General features: G+C 42.8%; 1 protein-coding gene across 4 annotated transcripts in view; it reads right to left on the minus strand.

Moving 5' to 3' along the window:
* Window positions 1-22,104, minus strand: part of ADAMTS12 (ADAM metallopeptidase with thrombospondin type 1 motif 12) — a 390,453-nt gene that overhangs the window by 223,999 nt on the left and 144,350 nt on the right. The gene's annotated exons all lie outside the window — the stretch shown is intronic.

Genomic DNA, 22,104 nt, shown 5'->3' on the forward strand with positions numbered 1-22,104 from the left:
TGTGTGTGTGTGTGTGTGTGTGTGTGTGTGTGTGTGTGTGTGTGTGTTAAGAGTTAATCCTCTTTGGAAGGGTAGATGGACAGAAAAGTGAGAGGTGGGAAGGATCACAGAATCCTTCCTACCCTATGTCTCCTCCTTCTCTTGTACTTATTCCTATGTATGGTTAAAATATAGTTTAAACGCCTAGTTTTATTTTTCACATAGAATTTTTTTTTTTTTTTTTTTTTAGTACGCGGGCCTCTCACTATTGTGGCCTCTCCCGTTGTGGAGCACAGGCTCCGGACGCGCAGGCTCAGTGGCCATGGCTCACAGGCCCAGCCGCTCCACGGCATGTGGGATCTTCCCGGACCGGGGCACGAACCCGTGTCCCCTGCATCGGCAGGCGGACCCTCAACCACTGCGCCACCAGGGAAGCCCTCACATAGAATTTTGATTTATTATCTTAATCTCTAAGGGAATGGATAAAAATCTATAGTTTTGTTATTTTTTAATAAGAGGAAAATATACTAAAATCAATCAGCAGTCTTCCAAAGACTGGTTCCCACCACTGATCTACAGGAAGCACGTGTCAAAAACAGAACGGTCCCTCTTCCACCTAAATACACAGCAGAGATTGTTTCATTGGGAGCCGCTACTTCATATAGTATTTTCCACACTGGTATGATATCATTAACCTCACTGATATATTTTAACACATTCCTAACTGTGGCCATGAAAGGCAACTCTACATAATCCCTTAACTTTCCTCATTTAGGATAATCTAATTATTTTCCTGACGCCCTTCAGCAATGGTTAATAGCTTAGGAGTCAGACTGACCTGGATACAGATCCCATCTTCACACTTACTAATTGGAAGATCTCTGACCTGCCTTGGTTTTTCTCTTCTATAAATAGGGATATTTAAAATGGCCTCAGAATGTTATTGTGATAATTAAATATATGATATTTGTACAGTATTTAACTCAATGTCATGCATACAATAAATGGCAATTTATTTTTAATCATTGTTATTATGAATTAACAAACACCAGTTTCCCCTCTGCTGGTTTTCTCTTTTTTCCTCTACAGTACAGCGAGTATTGAAGACAACAGGCATACACACAGAAGCTCCTGCTGCCTTTTCATCCAATCCCAAGCTTCATTCAGATGTACTCAGATATGGCCCTTATCTAATGCCTTGAAAAGGTATGAGTGATATGAGGCAAGACAGCCAGGAGAGGGCAGGTCATGGGATCCACCTCCAAAAGAGGGGCCAGCGGTGTCCACTAAGATGAGAGATCAAGTCCTCAGACATCAGAGAAAGCAGAAAGGAGCAAACACCTTCTTGAGGACCACACTGACAGATCCAGAATTGAGGCCAGTTGGAAAGGCAGCACGAGTGATAGGAATAAGATGCTCTGTCCTAGCAGAGGCTGTCCAGCAGAAGGATGCCAGAAATCTGCACATGGCTTGTGACCCTGATCAAGAAATGTTAAGTTTGCACATTATTAGACTGTGTGTTATTATGAACAAGACTATACATTATTCCACAGATATACAAGATTTATAGGATACTTAGGATTTTAAAACTATTCAACCATTGTCAACATCAGAAAATTTGTTCTTCAGTAGAGATGGCGAAAAGGTATATAATCTAATGGTCCAACTCTGACTGGCTGCTTATGGCTAGAGGTGCAGCGGCACTGAGCAATATTCTAGGGCTGCATCCAGGCTGAGCAGGATAGGATGCTGTGATAGATTAGTAATGTCTGGCCAGACGCCAGGAGCCAGAAGCAGCAATGAATGTGCCATATACCCATCATCTCTCTCTTCTCATTCAAAATCCAATTGTAAGCCATGAAGAAGGTACCAGAAAAAAAATAGGTGAATACTTATCTGATACTAAGATGGGAAAGAATTTTGTAAGCATAAAAGGAATGGAAGAAATTACAAAGAAAAATATCTAAGCAAAATTCTAAAATATCTAGGTATCAAAAAATATTAAAAATTGGGCTTCCCTGGTGGCGCAGTGGTTGAGAGTCCACCTGCCAATGCCGGGGACACGGGTTCGTGCCCCGGTCCGGGAAGATCCCACGTGCCACGGAGCGGCTGGGCCTGTGAGCCATGGCCGCTGAGCCTGTGTGTCCGGAGCCTGTGCTCTGTAACGGGAGAGGCCACAGCAGTGAGAGGCCCACGTACTGCAAAGAAAATAAATAAATAAAAAATAAAAATTTAAAAAGCAGAAAAAGTATTTTTCACAAATGACAAAGGTATTGCATATTTATATAGGAAGCTCTCTTAAGAATTATTAAGAAAAATGCTAATGATCCAATGGAAAAATGACAAACGAATATGGAGAGATGATTCTTAAGAATTTTAAATGACTCAAAAGCTTAGATTACAAATGTGCATACTTATATTCAAAGAAACAATAACTAAAGCACTCATGAGATAACATATTTTGCACATAAAATTAGAGAAGATTAAAGATATATTACTCAATGCAGATAAGAATATAAGTAGATACTTATATGTTGCTTTAGGAATATACATTGCCTTTTTGAGAATACTTGAAAATACTTCCAGTAATTCATCTATAGGAATCTAATCTAAGGAGTATTTTTAAATGGTGGCAAAATTTACAACACAAGAATAATAATCATACAGAATTTTACTATAACAAAATTTGGAAAACAATCTAAATGTCCAAATTAGAAAATGGTTAAATAAAATTTGATTTATCCAACAGAGGAGTTTTGATCAATCCTTAAAATTGCTTTGGAATAATTTTCCTGTATAACCTACATGAAAAGATTTTGCACATCCCAATTGTGTGTTTCATTATCTATTATAGCATATTATATTTTTATCCAATATTAAATTAAATTATATTGTCATGTCATATATGTCATGCAATATCAAAAATAAGTAAAATATCCACAAATACTGGTTATTTTGGGTTGTGTGATTAGGAGTAATTTTTATTTTCCTCATTTTATTATTCTATGTTTTCCTAGTGGAAAATAATTTATTATTTCTTTTTTTAATATATTTATTTATTTTTTTGGCCGCATTGGGTCTTCGTTGCTGCGCACGGGCTTTCTCTAGTTGTGGCGAGCGGGGGCTACTCTTTGTTGCGGTGCGCGGGCTTCTCGTTGTGGTGGCTTCTCTTGCTGTGGAACACAGGCTCTAGGTGCGCGGGCTTCCGTAGTTGTGGCACACGGGCTCAGTAGTTGTGGCTCGCGGGCCCTAGAGTGCAGGCTCAGTAGTTGTGGCACACGGGCTTAGTTGCTCCATGGCATGTGGGATCTTCCTGGACCAGGGCTCGAACCTGTGTCCCCTGCATTGGCAGGCAGATTCTTAACCACTGCACCACTAGGGAAGTCCCTATTATTTCTTTTAATTGGGAAATTTTAAATTCTATTCGATTAAAACTGTCACATGAAATTTTTTTCAAGCAACCTAATCATAGAAAAGAATCCTGGAGCATAGTGGGCCAGAACAAGTACTTTAGTCACACAGACCCTTGACACCTTTAACAACGTGAACTTGGGTAAGTCACTTAACCTCTCCAAGCCTCAGTTTTCTTGTCTGTGAAATGGGGATGATAAAAGTGCCTACTCATAAGACAGCTATGAGTCTTAAGTAAGAGATACCCTCAAGTGGTTAGTATGGCTCCTGGCCCCTAGGAGGTACTTAAAACACTGATCACTAGCTACTCTGAGGGGAACTGACCACCAGCTTTGGATGAATTAGACTCAGCCAGTGAAAGTGGCTATGGCACCCTGAGTCCTTACATTCCAAATGCATGCCTACAGGGCCATGCTTTGTGCAAGTCCAGCTGGCTCTGTGGTTGGCCAAAAGAACCTGTGTTAGCTGGAGTTTCCTAAGAATCATCATCAATGCCATTTCATGAACCATCTTTCCACACGTCGTCAAGGAGATGCGTCAGTGAGACACAGCTGCTACCCGCCCCCATAACAGAGGCCAGCACTTACTGAGCCCTTCATCCTCTCCAATTCATGCAGACACTGAGCCAAGCGAGGACAATGTGCATTTTACAGATGAAAACAATGAGGCTCAGAGAGCTTCAGAAATTTGCCCAAGATGACAGAGAGACTCAGAGCCAAGATTTCGCACCCACATCCATGTGATGTCAAAACCCAGACTCTCCCACCACCATCAACACACACACACACACACACACTCAGCTCTTAGCATCAAGATTCCTCCGAAGATGGCCTGAGCAGTCAGGGAGGGACACAGCCCCTGAGCAGGGGTCAAGTCATCAGAGATGGTAGAGAGGCCCCGGTTTCCACCTTTCTCTCCTCCACTCTATAACCAAGGGATGTGTTCCCTGCCTCTCCTCCTGGTAACCGGAGCTCAACACCCCTGTCTCTCAAGTGAAGTCGTCCGTCATCACTCTGCCACACTGGAGGAAAGCTGCCTCCACAGGCAAAGAGGGACCTGCCCTCATGTGCTGCCTGAGATGGTCCAAGTGCTCCTGGGTCAGAGTCGGGGACACAGCCCTGCAAAGCCACCCTCAGGAAACACAGCCAAGGACGGAGGCCCCGATCCCCTGAGGGAGAAGCAACAGCATCGAGAAACCTCAGTTGACCAAGAGAACTTTCCGCTTCTCTTGACTTTAACCAGCTTGAGACTTAGTCACCATGTTTTTGAATAACAATTACAAACTTTAAAAATTATAACGACAGCAGCTAACATGTAGCACATATTCAATTCACCACGCTAAAACATATATAGCTTTTAAAATTCCCTACAACCACCCTATCCCTAGGGTGATTTTTATGAGCCCAGTTTCCTGATAGTGATTCATGACGACAAAGTATGCGTGCTTACGTCCAAGGTCGGTGAGGAAGTGGGACCCTGCTCCAAAGAATGAAACCCCCCAGAGGCCTGACAGGAAGGGTGCTGGTGCCAAAGCGGGGGAAGAGGACTGGAAGGGCACTTCCTTGGAAGAAAGAACGGCCGGGGTGTCCGGTCAGGGCTGGAGACACATCCCAGAGTCTGGCTGGAGGAGGACCCATGGGTCACCCTGATGGGGTCTGCGGCCCTCAGCACCCAATTTCTAGACCGGTATCTGAATTCCTCCAGGGCATACCTTGCTGTAAGGTACCTTGATGAGTTCTAATAAAATCTCAGGGCTCTAGTAAGTTCTCTTGATTTTCAGCTGACATCAGATCTAATAAAAAGTTTTTAGTAACCGTAAGTGTGAAAGAACCACTAATATGCATTGAGCGTTTACTTTAATATGTTGAACATGCTTAGCTCTTTTAATCCTTACCAAAACACTTCCTGATAAAGAAACCCAGGCCCACCGAGGTTAAATAATTTGCCCCAGGTCCTCTTTTTTTAAGGAGTAAATCGGTGAACTCATGAAGGACGGCACTTACAGTCTCCATCAGTGGTTCTTAAAACTTTAGCCTGCATCAGAATTGTCCAGAGGACCAGTTAGAACACAGATGCTGGGCCCAACCCTCAGAGTTTCTGATTCAGTAAATCTGGGGTGAGGCCTGAGGATGTGAATTTCCAACAAGCTCCAGGGTGATGTTGATGCTGCTGGATCCAGGAACCACTCTTTGCGAACTAATGGCCTTGATGAGGAGTCAGCAAATTTTTTTATGAAAGAGCCAGTAAATAAATGCTTTAGGCTTTGACGATCAAGGGGCAAAATCAAGGATATGATATGAGTACTCATGCAACCATTTTAAATGTAACCATCTAAAAATGTAAAATCTATTTCTTAGCTTTCAGGCCAAATTTGACCTGTGGTCTAGACTCTAGACTAATTCCTGGTCTTGGTCCCTCCGTGCCCCACCCTACACCTGTTTTCTTCTTCTTAAGGTCCCCGCAGATTAATGTCCTCGTCAGGAAAGTGAACCTTAGCTTCCAGTGACTGAGAGGCCAGCTGGTATCCAGCGCAGGCCACACAGTGGCAGTGATGGGGTAGCAATGCCACTGAAGACAGGAAACTTGTTCTGTAGCTGACCCCAAGCCTCTGGCACTCAGGGGCACCCTGGCCACTGTGGACTGGGAACGTTCCATGTTGATGTTTGGAATCTGATCATTTGTTTGATTTTTCTGGGACTAGTTCTAGTTCACGAAAAGTGCTGTATTTAGTGTTGTTTTTTGGGGAATAGAGGATTTCTTACAGCTTTTTAAAACCGTAATGATGATAATAAAGACACCCCAATTAATGTAATCTGCTTTGAAAGCATACCACTCTTTGCATATTTTAGATAACCCCAAAGTGGAAGATCTGGTGCTAAGGTTTTTCCATATTTGTCAGGAGTTATCCATGTTCTGAATTTTTGTGTCCATGAGCTTCCAATTTTTCAAGCACCCACTTTTGTCCCTGGAGATTACAAACAGGGAAAGAAAGCATAAGGCCCCTGCAGAGAAGCACTTCTCCATTACCCACCCACCCCCAGAAGTTCACAAAATGGGTGGTGCAGAGAAGACATTCCAGTAAGAATGCTCAGCTACTGATGGGTTTTCCAATGAAAACCTTGAGGAGCCCTTCACTCCCACATGATCAGAGACGTGTGAACAACCTCTGAACTCATTCCAATTAGAGAGAACATGACTCAGAACAGGTCGCTGTGCTGAGCTCTGCTGGGGAATAACAAAGTAAGTGGTACCACTTTTCCTGACATGCCTGGAGAGCTCTGCAAAATGGATAAATCCAGCTTTAAAGTCCTCCAGCAAAGTCTCAATGGGCGGTCAGCATCTTCCCCACAAGTTCAGACTCCGTGCAGGTTTAAATGCTTTCTCACTGTGAAAGCATACTGTATCCTGTTCCATGGCATGAAGCTAAAAGCCTGATGCCACCACCAACTGCCAATGCATGCCCCTCAACTTCCCCAGAAAGCGTCAGGTTAAGGGAATGACAAGGGGGAGAAAAGGGAGAGTGCATTAAGTACTGCATTCCAGTCCCCACACTCTCTTGGCTACTAGTCACAATCCGGTGGCACTTGTTCTCCGTGTTTTGTAGTCTTTTACAAATGGGCGCCCAACGTGGGAAGCAGAGTGATGTAATAAGAAGACCCCTGTAAGATCATAGGAACTGCGTTCTCCAGGATGACTGTCTCACAGGTGGTGACATTCCCCATCCTTAATTAAGGTCCACAATCCCTTATCCAAAACTTTCGGGGTCAGATGTGTGTTGGAACTCGGGATTTTTGCAATTATAAACGTAATCTGGAAAGTAGAAGGGTGGTTGCCAGGGGCTGCGGGTAGAGGAAATAGGGAGCCGTTGTTTAATGGGGATAGAGTTTCAGTTTTGCAAGATGAAAAGAGTTCTAGAAATTGGCCACACAATCATATGATGTACGTAACATTGCTGGACCGCATGCTTAAAAGTCGTTAAGATGTTAGATTTAATGTTTAGTGTATTTTGCCACAATTTTATTAAAAAACAATTAGGCTCATATTCTCTATATTACTGAACATCCCTAGCAAGGTCTAGGGTGGTACCCCAAAATCAAACACATTGATACGTCTGCAACAAAATGCACAACTAGTCTCACTAACTAGGAGAAATGAAAATCATACAGCCTCATATCAATTCAGGTAACATTTTGCCACAAAGTAAGTTTACTGAATAGTCACTGAGAGACTTTTGGTTTTCAGCAGTCTCTGGAATTTGGAATTGCAGCTCAGGAACTGCGAGCCTGTAGCTCCCACTAACCCCACCCTACGCCACCTCTGTATGAAATGTTCATTATCCACAGTTTGCAGATGAGAAAATAGAAACAGGATGCAACAGGAGTAGGAAAATAGCCACTGGGCAAAGGTCGGTCAGCTTGTGGAAACGCAAACTTGCCTAGTTCAACTGCTAAGGCTTCACCCTGACCCCAGGCTAACGTGGACACAGATATGGTCAACGAAACACGGAATCCTAAAGAAGTCCCTTGAAACTCAAAGAAGATCCCAGAGAATCCATCCCAATATGGTGCTAGTGGAAGGTGTGTGAGACGGAGCCATTGCGTTTTGACACTGACCTCTCCCCTTGGAAGGCCACGACCCGCACTCTAACCAAACTCATGTCACTCCTGGAGCCAGAAACATGAGCAGGACAAACCACTACTCAGTCCCTGGGGACTGTCCTTTGATCTTTTGTTTCTCAGGCCTGAAGCTCTGATGAGTGAGCTTTTGCTTCCCTTCTCCCCAACACTAATCGCCCACTTTTGATTGAAGCTGTTCCCCAGAAGTAGAAGGTGTGCACATTAAAAGTGTCTTTGATTCTCTCAATCTGGCACATCTCCTGCGTATTCCTAGGAGAAATGAGGCCAAGAGACATCTGAAGCCTGATAAGAGCTTATGAGAAAAAAGCTTCTGGCTCTCGTTGCTCACATCCGAGGTCAGCCCTGTCCCTTGGTTAGGGAAGCTTCATAACCACAGATATTGTATCGATCTTCGTAGCAGATCTGCATTGACACCTGTCTGTCTTCTGCACATCAACGTGGGCACCATGGGAGTCACTGCGGGGCAGGCTTCGCATCAGGGTGCTGAACTGGTTGAGGAAGGACAGTCCTCAACGTCGCAGTGCACGCTGGTCCCACTGGGAGAAAGCACCAAAGGGCTAAGGTTTGGGGTTCCAGAGCAGCTGATGAGAGGGGCTGACTCGTGACTAAATGTTTCCTGAGGGTGGAGTGGGGAGGAAGTGGCCTCACGGACCATGATCCTTCTGCCCCTTTCTGTGCACTTCAGCAGCTGCAATCCCCTGGGAGATGCAGCCGCCGTGCTGGGTGCTGCTGGCAGAGTTGACACTGGCACTATTCCTCGCATGGTTTCTCAGCAAGGGAAGCCTTTTTTTCTGAGGGGTTGGACTCTCCCTCCTCAGTTAAATTAAACAAAGAACTCCTCTGTTGACGAGAGAATACGTTGGGCTTTTCAGGGTGGAATATTTAACGATAATGGAAAGAACGTCCATAAAACCCTGAGTCATCACAGCTGAGCAAGCTGTCTTTGCCTCCTGGGGCCAAAAGTGTGTGATGGGTGTGTTTAAACACATCTACACACAACACACACACACACACACACACACATCACTCAGGCTGAATGTAGCTAAAACATGAGGTTCTGAACTTAGAATAACAGGCCCACTGTACTTGACATCACTTAAATATATATGGTACTCTCTAACTAAGCACCACATTTCAAGAGAAATGTGTGTGTGCACGCGTGTGTATGTGTGTGTGCACACGCAAACGCACCCTAGAGCCATGCCTGGGTAAGTAGACCCTCTAATCTTGCTAACATTCATGCCCTCACCTCTCTCCTCTCCCAGGTATTAGACCTTGGGTCCAGACTCGGTTCTGGACTGCCCCTCCTTCCCTTTGATACACTGACTCATGAGGATGGACCAGAAACATCCACAAACTCAGGACCCTGAAGTTCTGTGGCCCCAGCTTAAGGCCTCCAAAATGCTGGTCCTGGCTGGCTTTCCTGGGTCAGGGGAAGGGTGAAGGGAGGGAAGGGTGAAGCCTGTGCTTCTGTTCCAGGTGTGGCGGTTTGGGATGGGGCAAGGGTGTAAAGGGGCAGAAGGCTCGCAAGGAGAGAGCACTTGGGAGCCAGGCCCTAGGGATACCTAAGAGATGGGTCAAGATCTTCAACATTTGAAGATGCTCAACATCGCTACTTATTAGAGAAATGCAAATCAAAACTACAACGAGGTGCCACCTCACACTGGTCAGAATGGCCATCGTTAAAAAGTCTACAAATAACAAATGCTGGAGAGGATGTGAAGGAAAGGGGACCCTCCTACACTCTTGGTGGGAATGTAAGTTGGTGCAGCCACTATGGAAAACAATATGGAGGTTCCTCAAAAAACTAAAAACAGAACTACCATATAATCCAGCAATCCCACTCCTGGGCATATAACTGAGCAAAACTGTAACTCAAAAAGATGCATTCACCCCTATGTTCATAGAAGCACTGTTTACAGTAGCAAAGACATGGAAACAAGCTAAATGTCCATCGACAGTGAATGGATAAAAAAGATGTGGTACATATATATAATGGAATATTACTCAACCACAAAAAAAGAATGAAATAATGTGATTTGCAGCAACATGGATGAACCTAGAGATTGTCATACTAAGTGAAGTAAGTCAGAAAGACAAAGAAAAATACCAATGATATCACTTATATATGAAATCTAAAATATGACACAAATGAACCTATCTATGAAACAGAAACAGACCCACAGACATAGAGAACAAACTTGTGGTTGACAAGGGGGGTGGGAGGAGGGAGGTATTGGGAGTTTGGTGTTAGCAGATGCAAACTATTATATACAGAATGAATAAACAAGGTCCTACTGTAGAGCACAGGGAACTATATTAAATATCCTGTGATAAACCATAATGGAATAGAATATAAAAAAGGATGTATGTATGTATAACTGAATCATTTTGCTGTACAGCAGAAATAAACACAACATTGTAAATCAACTATACTTCAATAAAATATGTAAATATATATATGGGAAAAAAGATCTTCGCTGTTTAAATGGGAGACGCCAGTGTGTACAAACCCTTGTGTCATGTTAAACCACACTGGTATGAATGAAGAATGTCAACAATGCTTTGTTTCTAGATACTGCAGGATAGAAACAGCAACATACTCATAACATATGAGAGTTGAAAGAATCTGCTAAGATCTTCCACAACCCCTTCATCTTACCGATAAGCAAACGGAAGCTGGGGTTCCTGTAACTTATCTAAGTTACATGACGACAGAGGTGGCATAGAACATGGTTCTCCCAATTTCCAGTCCATTTCTCTCTAAATTCTACTGTGAAAAGAGAAAAATGTAAAACTCGTTTGCCTGTATACGAGCAAAACTAAAAATAATGATGCGCAATGATTGCTTTCTACCTCTGGCTAATTATAAGTAACCTCCACTAATATGTGTCAGATTCACTTTATTTCTGCTTTGCAAATAGGTTCATCTGTACCATTTTTCTAGTGGCGATCATTTTGCAATATATACAAACATCAGATCATTATGTTGTACACCTGAAACTAAATGTTATATGTCAGTTATATCTCAATAAAAAATAAAGTGGGGGGAAAATATGCATGAGATTCACTTTAATCTTTTGCAAGCAAAACAATTTTCAACCCAGGGCCAGCCACATGATTTGCAGAGTGCATCGCAAAATGAAAACACAGGGCCCTGGCCAGGGGCAGGGACCTCAATCTTTCCTTCCCACGGCCCACCACCGGAACCCACAGCAGATGGGTGACCACCAAGGAACTGCCACCACCACCCCGGGATACGTTCAGAAGCAGTCCCCTTCCTAGCCACCTGCCACATGCCAGCTTGGGGTGGGGAGGACTGCTGTCGCCTCACGTCAAGACACTGTGGGATGCACACTCCAACCTGAACCTCTGAGTGCGTGCCCAGGCTCCCACTGGGGGGCAGAGGGCAGCTATGGAACACAGGCCTCCGTCCTCACCCAGGTGCAACCTAGTCACTGCCCTGGTAGGGTCGCAGTGAAAGTGGTGTCCGGGCGCGAAGCAGGAGGCCAGGAGGGACTGGGCACAAGGGGGCAAGAAAGTGGCTGAGAACCCATCCTAGGAAGGCAGGGAGGTGGCAAGAGTCACCTGTAAGAGCAGAGGCTCCAGGCCCACAGCACTGGCTCCATCATCCTATCAGACTTCACTTATGAGGCACAAATTCGAAGAGAAAACCATTAAGAATTTCAAGATGGCAGACCTCTTCTGAGTATGGCCCTGTGAGAATACACTAGTCACCATGAAGCTAGCCCGGACTGAACTTTACTGTTGTGTGTACAATCTTCTGTTGCTCAGACAGCTAACTAACTGCTCAAAGCAGCCTGAAAGAACTAGAGGATCACTGTGCAGGTAACCTAACAAATAGACACTGTATTAACCTGCTAGGGCCACCATAGCAAAAAAGTACCACAGGATGAGTAGCTAAAACAACAGAAAGTTATTTCTTCACAATTCTGGAGGCTTGAAATCCAAGATCAATGTATTATCAGGGTGGGTTTCTCCTAAGGCCTCTCTCTTTGGCTTGTAGCTGGCTGTCTTCTCCCTGTGTCTTCACATGGTCTTCCCTCTGTGTCTGTCTATGTCCAAATTTCCTCTTGTTTTTCCTCATACTGGATTAGGGCCCACCTTACTGACCTTATTTGAATTTAATTTCCTCTTTAAAGATCCTATCTCCAAATACAGTCACATTCTGAGGTATCAAGAGTGAGAACTTCAACATATGAGTTTTGGGGGACACAATCAATCAATAACAGACACCATTCCTCAAATGCTGGATACTCTATAGAGGTGATCTCAGGGAAAACAGTTCCCTAAGAACCTATATGCAGTCTATGGCTTCTCTCAGGGAGGCCTTCTCTAAGCCTCCTGATCAATCAAGTTCCTCTTGTGGACACTCTTATAGCCACAATGCTCGTGCATACTAATTTTAGAATTTTTAAATTCTCCTCCCACTAGATTATAAATTCGTGAGGGCAGGACCCAACTTGGAATGTTCAGAGCTTTGTCCCTTAGTATTTGGTCCCTAGGAAGCACCAAATTAAAATTTTCTGAAGGAAGGAAGGCCAACCAATGACACACAAACCAATGGAATTAAACTGGAACCTTCTAATCTTTGGCTTCTTGGCCCAGGAAACAGCCTGGGGATCCACTTCTTGGGCCTTTGGAGGAGAGGATTTAGAACATAAAGTGTATTGATAATTTCCTCAAGTATTTAATTTCAAATCTAACAAGTAAACGTCCTTCCCCATAAAGAAACAAGTTTGTGGTTATTTAATGAGACTTCCAGCTGCTGCACAGAAATGGGACTGTGTGCGGGGGTAGGAATGTTTGTTTTCCCAAACATTGTCATTAATCAAGCTGTGGGACGAACACACAATTAACTTTAATCGCTTCCAAAAGAACACATTTGCCTTGCCTCAGTGACTCAGAGCACTCCTGGAACGCTGAGACACACTAGCTGAGGTAAGATGGGTGTCCTGCTCGCACCTGCAGGACCCCACTGCAAATACACATCATGCACTCTTTCAATGGACAAAGATTTATCAAACAAACGAATATTATGCATCAGACACTGGCCTTAGGATTCAAGTGTCCCTGACACTTGGGCTGCAAAGATGAGTCTCGTGGTGAAAATAGACTACAAGTTTAACAGAACAATCATGAATGAAGCTATGATTCATTTGTTTATTTATTCATTCATTCAACATTTACCAGGTGCTTACTATGAAAGGCTCTGTCCAAGACAGCAGGGATACAGTAGAGCTCAAAAGTGAGGAAGGGTTTGCTCTGGTGGAACTTACATTCTTGTTGGGGAGAGATGGATAATAAACCAAAAAATGAATAAAGAGATAAAATAACATCAGAGGATGACAAGTGCTATGAAAATAACTAAAGCAGGAGAAATGGTTTACAAAGTGACAGAGAGAAAGCTATATAACTTAGCAGTCAAGGAAGGCTTCTTTGATTGGGTGATTTTGAGCAGAGACCTGAAGAGCATGAGAGAATGAGCCATGAAAAAATCTTGGGGAGGTGTATTCCAGGCTGAGGGAACAATAAGTGCAAAGGCCCTGGGATGAGCCCACATCCAGGAATGCCTAGGAGGCAGAGAAGGAGGGGGACAGTGGCAGGAAGGAAGGTAGAAGGCAACCAGGGGCCACATCAAGATGCAGAGTGAGCTCAGGAAAGGAGCACATCAGTCCTACATGGGGTTGGGGGGAACCTCACAAGGAGGTAGCATTTGAAATGAGACTGAAAGGATGCCAGCAATTTGCCTAGTGGACCAGCTGAGAACTTGTCTTCCCACTCTCCTCAGGAAGCTGAAAACCATGTGTGCTCTAAGTTCAGAGACCAGCAGTCGGAGTGCTAACGTGGCTGCAGGTGACTGACCTGGTTCTCTCTGACGCACTCATCTTCCAAGGCATCTGCTCTTCTTTACTCTACCAAGAGAACACGCCTGTTCCTCCCTAGCTGATGGATCTCTCAGGCCCCCATCTCTACATTCCTGCCTGGACCAATATTATGTTCACCATTGCATCCCCAGTTCTAGAACAGTGTCTGGCACAAGGTAGGAGCTTGTTAAGTAGATAAATGTCACTTGTTTTTTCTTATTTATCCATCCATCCATCCACCCATTCTTCTTCTTTTTTCCAAAATGAGAATTCGAAGTAGCTGTCTTCAGCTACATCCTCAGGCCACATCTTTGTCTTACATATTCCTGTTCGACTTCGAGGCATCAGAGTATCCACTAAATTCCTTCAGGAAGGCATGGATATTCTCAGGGCTTAAACTGGCTCCACTGAGGTAAAATGTAAGTATCCAATAAGCTGCCAAATGCAGCACAGATGGTCAATAAGTTCTGTCTACAAGAGACCCACTTCAGACCTAGGGACATATACAGACTGAAAGTGAGGGGATGGAAAAAGATATTCCATGCAAATGGAAATCAAAAGAAAGCTGGAGTAGCAATTCTCATATCAGACAAAATAGACTTTAAAATAAAGACTATTACAAGAGACAAAGAAGGACACTACATAATGATCAAGGGATCGATCCAAGAAGAAGACATAACAATTGTAAATATTTATGCACCCAACATAGGAACACCTCAATATATAAGGCAAATACTAACAGCCATAAAAGGGGAAATTGACAGTAACACAATTATAGTAGGGGACTTTAACACCCCACTTTCACCAATGGACAGATCATCCAAAATGAAAATAAATAAGGAAACACAAGCTTTAAGTGATACATTAAACAAGATGGACTTAATTGATATTTATAGGACATTCCATCCAAAAACAACAGAATACACATTCTTCTCAAGTGCTCATGGAACATTCTCCAGGATAGATCATATCTTGGGTCACAAATCAAGCCTAAATTTAAGAAAATTGAAATCGTATCAAGTATCTTTTCTGACCACAAGGCTATGAGACTAGATATCAATTACAGGAAAAGATCTGTAAAAAATACAAACACATGGAGGCTAAACAATACACTGCTTAATAACCAAGTGATCACTGAAGAAATCAAAGAGGAAATCAAAAAATACCTAGAAACAAATGACAATGGAGACACGACGATCCAAAACCTATGGGCTGCAGCAAAAGCAGTTCTAAGAGGGAATTTTATAGCAATACAATCCTACCTTAAGAAACAGGAAACATCTCAAATAAACAACCTAACCTTGCACCTAAAGCAATTAGAGAAAGAAGAACAAAAAAAACCCAAAGTTAGCAGAAGGAAGGAAATCATAAAGATCAGATCAGAAATAAATGAAAAAGAAATAAAGGAAACAATAGCAAAGATCAATAAAACTAAAAGCTGGTTCTTTGAGAAGATAAACAAAATCAATACTTAGAAGTTCAACATTTTTAAGTTCCTACCCTGGCCAGAAACTCTGCCAGATCTTGGGGACAAACCTGTGAATGAGCAGATGTGATTCTTATCCTTGTTGATCTTATTGCCTAGCAAACGACACTGACAGAGGTTCATCATATGATAAAGCCTGTGGCAGGGGAAGCAACTGGTGATAATAGTCACAGGAGAGGCACCTAATGCAGATGGAGGGGCAGTCTAGAAGGTTTTCTAAAGGAAGTCATGTATGAGTCCTAGAGAAAAACAGAAGTGAGTCAGTAAAGCATTGGGGAGAAAATGTTTCAGAAGAAGGAACATAAGGGCAAGGGCTGGAGGCAGCTTCTTTGAGGAATAAACACTAGTTCAGGATGGCAAGGCTATATTTGGAGTGATAAGAGATGAAACTGGAGAAAAAGGCAAAAGTCACACAGAGAAGGAGATCCTAAAACTTACTAAACAGCTGGGTCTTTATTCTGAGGGTACACTGGAAAGCTTTCAGCATGGGAGAAAGATGAGTTGATTTATGTATTAGAAATGTTTCTCCAATTTATAATGGACGAGATCAAGGGCAGGGAGACTTTGCAGTAATTCAAGTGAGAGGTTATGATGTTGAAGGGAGACATATTTAGAAAACTATTTAGGTGGCAGAAATGACAAGACTTGGTAATGTGGGTTGATTGAAGACACGAATAAAAGAAGAAAACCCAGGAGTTTGTTTGCCACACAGATCTTTGAAGCTAGAGACTGAGTCATCCATTTTTTAGGGACAGTATCACTGTCCAGTAACGGCCACTGATGGCTCCAGTGGTAAGAAGACCAGAGTGGGATGGAGCGATGAGACCACTGCCTCAGTCTCTGCAGGCAGCAGGAGGAAGCCAGAGGTTGGTCAGAACAGGATAAACCTGCTCTCGTCCCCACCCAAGGCACATGGAAGCACAAGGATGACCAAGGGCAAAGCCAGGAGCCACTACTCATCAAGATACCTCACGTGTTTCCCTACAGAGTTGTAGGAAGTGAAGTAGAGTTTAGTAGCTAACAACTCACATAACATTTCTTCAAACTTAAAACTTTCTGCCCTATAAGGGAATCATCTTTTAGTTGAAACTGATCCTTTGCTCATACTGATCTAAGTCCCCTTCCCAGCCTAGCATGCACTCCCCAGCGATCTCTGCCTTTCCAGATTCTACCCAAACTTCGGTGCAGTCCCAGCCACTCTGATGGCACATGCTCAGCACAGAGCACTGCAGGAGGTAAAATGAGCAGGTGTCATGTTTCCTAGGGAAGCTGTTTCCTGTTTGGGGAGCGGGAATGTATGTACCTGAAATGAGTCAAAAATTGTCAAGTGCTGGGAAAATGCAAAGAAAGGAATTACCGTGGTGAGGTCTGGCTAATGGATAAAGGCTTTTGACTGGATAAATGAGTATCTCATTGCCACAAAGCAACTGTGCTGAGATGTCGGTGCTCTGAGTTCCTGTAGTCTTGGTCTTGGATTTTACTAAGCAAACAAAACTCACTGGGTGACCATTTTATCTTCCCATACATTCACACATGAAGTATTTCCCCAAATTCTCTCCAAAAGTTTTCTCATTCCTCTCACTAGTAAAAGCTTGAAGCACTTTGCCAATCCTCCTACTAGTCCCGAAAGCAGGTAATTAAAAATAACATGACACTTCACTAAAAGAAAAAATTAAAAGTACAGAACAACAATTAAAATATTAACTACCTCATAGCAAGGGATAGCATGGATCACCGCAGAGCAGCTATAATCATGAGGAAATCAGGTAATCAAGAAATTCAAGATAAGTCTCAGGCAGGTTGTACCAAGAAAGTTTGCTGTTAGCCAAGGGAAACTAACAGTGCATTTTAGACTCAACATGGAGTATGGTGATTGCTTAGATCTTCAACTCACTCAATTTCCATTAAATCGGAACAAAACTATAAACAATACCTTCCCAACACGATATAAGATTAGTGATCTGATACGCTAATTCTAATGAGCGATTGTTAATGTTATTATAATACTTAATATTTGTGCAGGCCACTTAAAAAGCAACTCAAAGATTTCCAAATGACTTAGGTAAGAAATCCACCCAGGACTTCAATATGGTAGACAAGATATTCTGAAAAACTCTCCCGGTATTAAGCCCCTAACAAAGCTTACAGCATTAAGAAAGGGGGTAAGTCCTTAGAGGTCAAAAATCAAAAAAAGAAAAATACAGAGAAATCAGAGAAACTCAGAGAGAAAAGTAAAAGATGTAGTGTGATGATCTTTTTTATGTGTCAAGTTGGCTAGGGTACAGTCCCAGTTATTCAACCAAACGTTAACCTGGGTGCTGCTGTGAAGCCATTTTGTAGCTGTAATGGAAGTCCATAATTGGTTGACTTTAAGATTATTCTTGATAATCTAGTAGTCCTGGTTTAATCACTTAAAAGACCTTAAAAGCAGAGCTGAGACTTCCTAGATGAAGAAATTCTGCCCATGGACAGCTGCTTCGGCCTGTGCCTGAAAGCTGCAGCCTGCCCTTCCTGACAGCCTGCCCACTGATTTTGGATTTGCCTAGCCAGCCTCCACTATCATGTAAAAAAATTTCTTGCAATAATCCTCTCAATATCTACTTCCTACTGGTGCTGCTTCTCTGGCTAACCCCGATTGATGCACTGAGGCCCACTGCTGATCTGGGGCAACTGCTGCTCCCTACTTCTGCTCTGGAGAAAAGAGGCAAGTTTAGGACGCACGTAGGTGAAAAGTCAGATTAGGATCTACTAAATGAAAATGTGAACCAGAAAACAAAGAACCAAGTAAGCAAACCTAAACTTGGCTCTCGGGGCTTCGACTCTGGGTACAGGGTAGCAAACTATTCATGGAGAATCTATAGCCACAAGCCATAGATTTGGGACCCAACTCCACCATGGAATATGTGTAACTTCAACATTGAGCATAAAGAGATATCACTTCATATTCACCAGACTGGCAAAATTTATACGTGAGAATAGCAAGTATTAGACAGAATATGGAACAATAGGAACTATTAGATTCACTGCTCTTGAACAACTTTGGAGAGCAATTTTGCATCGTCTGGTAAGGTCACAGATGTATATATCCTATGAGATAATGATTTCATTCCACTACTAGGTATATGCCCTGGAAAACCCTATGAATCTGTGTTCCAGAAAACATGTACAAGGTGGTCAGTGCAGCATAATGTCTAATAGCCCCAAACCGGAAGCAGCTCAGATCCACTCACAGGAGACTAGTCCAAGTGGGAGAGTCGCATAATGGACTATCTACAGCGGAGAAAATGAATGAATTACAGCTACATGTCCTGGCACAAACACAATGTGGTGTAACAAAAAGCCCAATACATACATTAAAATTTCATTTCCTTTCATGGTCTTATCACATATTTTAAAGACAAAACCTGGACCAGGGCTTCCCTGGTGGCACAGCGGTTGAGAGTCCGCCTGCCGATGCAGGGGACACGGGCTGGTGCCCCGGTCCGGGAAGATCCCACATGACGCGGAGCGGCTGGGCCCGTGAGCCATGGCCGCTGAGCCTGTGCATCCGGAGCCCGTGCTCCGCAACGGGAGAGGCCACAACGGTGAGAGGCCTGCGTACAAAAAAAAAAACAAAACAAAACAAACAAAAAAAGCTGGACCAGATCCCTACTTACCCACATCCTATATCCAGGCTGTCAACTCTTCAGACCAAGATTTATATCCTATTCACAACTGTACCCACAGAGCCTAGGAGAGCACCAGACATAAAGAAGATACCCAACAGATACTTGTTGAATGAATGAATAAATTTTGAACACAGAAACACATGCCAAACCTAGGGGCAGGACAGGAATAAAGACACAGACGTAGAGAATGGACTTGAGGACACGGAGAAGAGGAAGCCGGGACGAAGTGAGAGAGTGGCATGGACATATATACACTACCAAATGTAAAACAGATAGCTAGTGGGAAGCAGCTGCATAGCACAGGGAGATCAGCTCGGTGCTTTGTGACCGCCTAGAGGGGTGGGATAGGGAGGGTGGGAGGGAGATGCAAGAGGGAGGAGATATGGGGATATATGTATATGTATAGCTGATTCACTTTGTTATACAGCAGAAACTAACACACCATTATAAAGCAATTATACCCCAATAAAGATGTTAAAAAAAAAAGAAAGAAAGAAAGAAAAAACGCATGCCAGGAAACAGACCCTGTGTTTCTAGCCTAGTGTCCTGATGCATGAAATCCCAAACCCTGATTTTACCTACCTGGACCCCTTTCTGCCGTAGATGACCCTGCAACTGTTGTCATCTGACCTATCTGACTCCCCTTCCCCAGGTCCCCAAAACCATACTTCCCCTGGATACTTCCATCTAAGAGCCACTCACGTCCCAGTGTGATACATTGCCACTAAAAACCCTAAGAGATGGGAGCTTGTCAATGTCAATAAAATGAGGTTTTGAAATGTGCTCTAGATTTAATTCTGGCAAGTTGTATTTTCCCATGATTTAACATGGATTCCAGAAAGTTGGAGTAAACAAGAACTTGGACAGGGCTCGGCAAATACAAGGTTCAGAACAGCAAACAAAACTGTTTAAGAAATTCTCGTTCAAATTGATCAAATCGATAACAAGATAGTATCACATTAAAGTTCTGGGGGAAAAAAAAGGAGTTAATTACATTGGGCCATATTGAAAAGGGACTTATGAAATTCCTGAGTACCTTTCTATTTGGGAAATAAACGTAAGTGAAGGGACACATTTTAGGGGAAAGTAATTGATATACTTTCTCTCCTGAAGTACTAGAGTACTTTTAAAGTACATCTTTTTTTCAATACCAAGGGTGTTCCTGTTTTGAACATTATGAAGAAGGAATGTTTTATACAAGGAAAGGTGGTCTTTCTTGATACAATCACAGTAATTCTATCTGGCAGCACTGACTTCCCTAAGCACGAGGTGTACCTTAACGTGGGCTAATGACATGCCTAGTGTTGGTGAATTTCATCCCCTCTGCAGGGTAACATGGTACAAGAACACTGCAATTACCTGTTTCGGGGAGACCAAGCACATTAGCTTATTCTGCAATCTTTAGCTGTCATTTTAGTATTCAGTCACAATTATTGTCTTAGGGAGGGAGATCGTCACAAAGAACTGACACTTCCTTAACATCTAGAAATCACACATTTCTTTTTTCTGTTATGTTATGTGGACTGGATGCCAGCGCACTCTAGATTCATCTATGTGGCTACAAGTCACTCTTCATTTCATTTCAATGATTTACTGATTTTCCACTTTGCACCTAACACTATGTTACATACTGTTTGGGAAGGGAGTTCCTACTCTAATGGGGCTTTCCAGATAGTTGATAAAACAAGATTTATATTCAAGGAAGGCTTAAAGAATAAACATGACAGAGCATAAGGCCCGAGGTGTAATAGAACCTTGACTTAGGAGCTTGGTTATATTCTGAACACCAACTGCCTCGATGCTTTTGAAAATTCACTCCCTCCTCTGAGCCACGGTTGCTTCTTTGGTGAGAGAAAGAGGCTACATTAGGCACTCTCAAAGGTTCTTCTGACAAAGCTGTTCACTTCTGACATTCTGGGTTTTAAAGAAGTATAAGAGAGTATCTTTTAGAAGATGTGTGTGGAGAAATTCACAATGCAAAGATTGTTCCAAGGTGGGATTAATCAGAGAAGGTTTCAGAGTAGTGGTAGGTCTTAAGGTTGGCCTAGAAGCACAATGATGAAATGGTATTGCAAGCACTATAACTGTGGTATTGTGTGTGACCTATTGGGGGCATCACATTTGTAAACCTCATTCTTTTCCTATTCATCTCTTCTGTCTTTATGACCAAAGGCATGCCATTCTCAACACATTATTACTCAACTCTACCTCAACAGGGGAGTTATAAAGGAGAGAATGGGTTCAAGTGGGTGGATGAGGAATAGCCTAACTCATTTCACAGAGCAGCCATGCCTACAGGAGCAATTACCCAGCCAAATTCACTCACTGTCCTAGTAACTCCCTCCACCATATTAATTACCTAGTGATCTAAAAACTATCAAATCACACATACAAAGTGTCATCCATCACCCAAGATTAATAAGAATTGGGCAATTATTAATAGGAATTGGGCAATTATTCTAACTATTCCAATCCTTCCAGATGATCGGATTGGTGACAGAGTCCTAAAAATTCACACTGAAACTAAATTATCTGGAATGGTACATCAATCAATCGGACCAACCAGATGATGCGTCTCTTCTCTTGGTGCTTTCTGGAAGGAGATTTAGATAGTAAGTTATCTAATTTAGGTCAGAGTTCCAATAGCTTATTAAAGTTAAGGAATTTAAGCAGGTGTCCATTTTTGTATACAGAAAATATAGACTCAAAAATTTCTTATTGCTTGCATATACTCTGCTAAGATTACAGAAGAAACTCCCAGGAAAGTTACCATCTATCTTAGGGTCTGGATGATGTCTAAAGAGAAATTACTCCTCCCCTTGTCCTTTCTTTCTCCTACTTGGCAAAGCTCAAGTTCTGAGTCCTCTGAAACCCTTATCAGAATCTACTATCCCTAATTCCTTCCTCATCTATTTTCCCTTTGAGGTCCACGGTTTCTAAATCCTTGAGACACATAAATAATATTATGGATTCCTTTTGGTAACTGTCTCCCTAGTCCACTATTTTTTTTTCCTCTGAAGAAAGGAGAAACTAAA

The sequence above is a fragment of the Monodon monoceros genome, unplaced genomic scaffold, assembly GCF_005190385.1.
Source record: "Monodon monoceros isolate NGI ecotype Baffin Bay Population unplaced genomic scaffold, NGI_Narwhal_1 Super_Scaffold_12, whole genome shotgun sequence".
NCBI lineage: Eukaryota > Metazoa > Chordata > Mammalia > Artiodactyla > Monodontidae > Monodon > Monodon monoceros.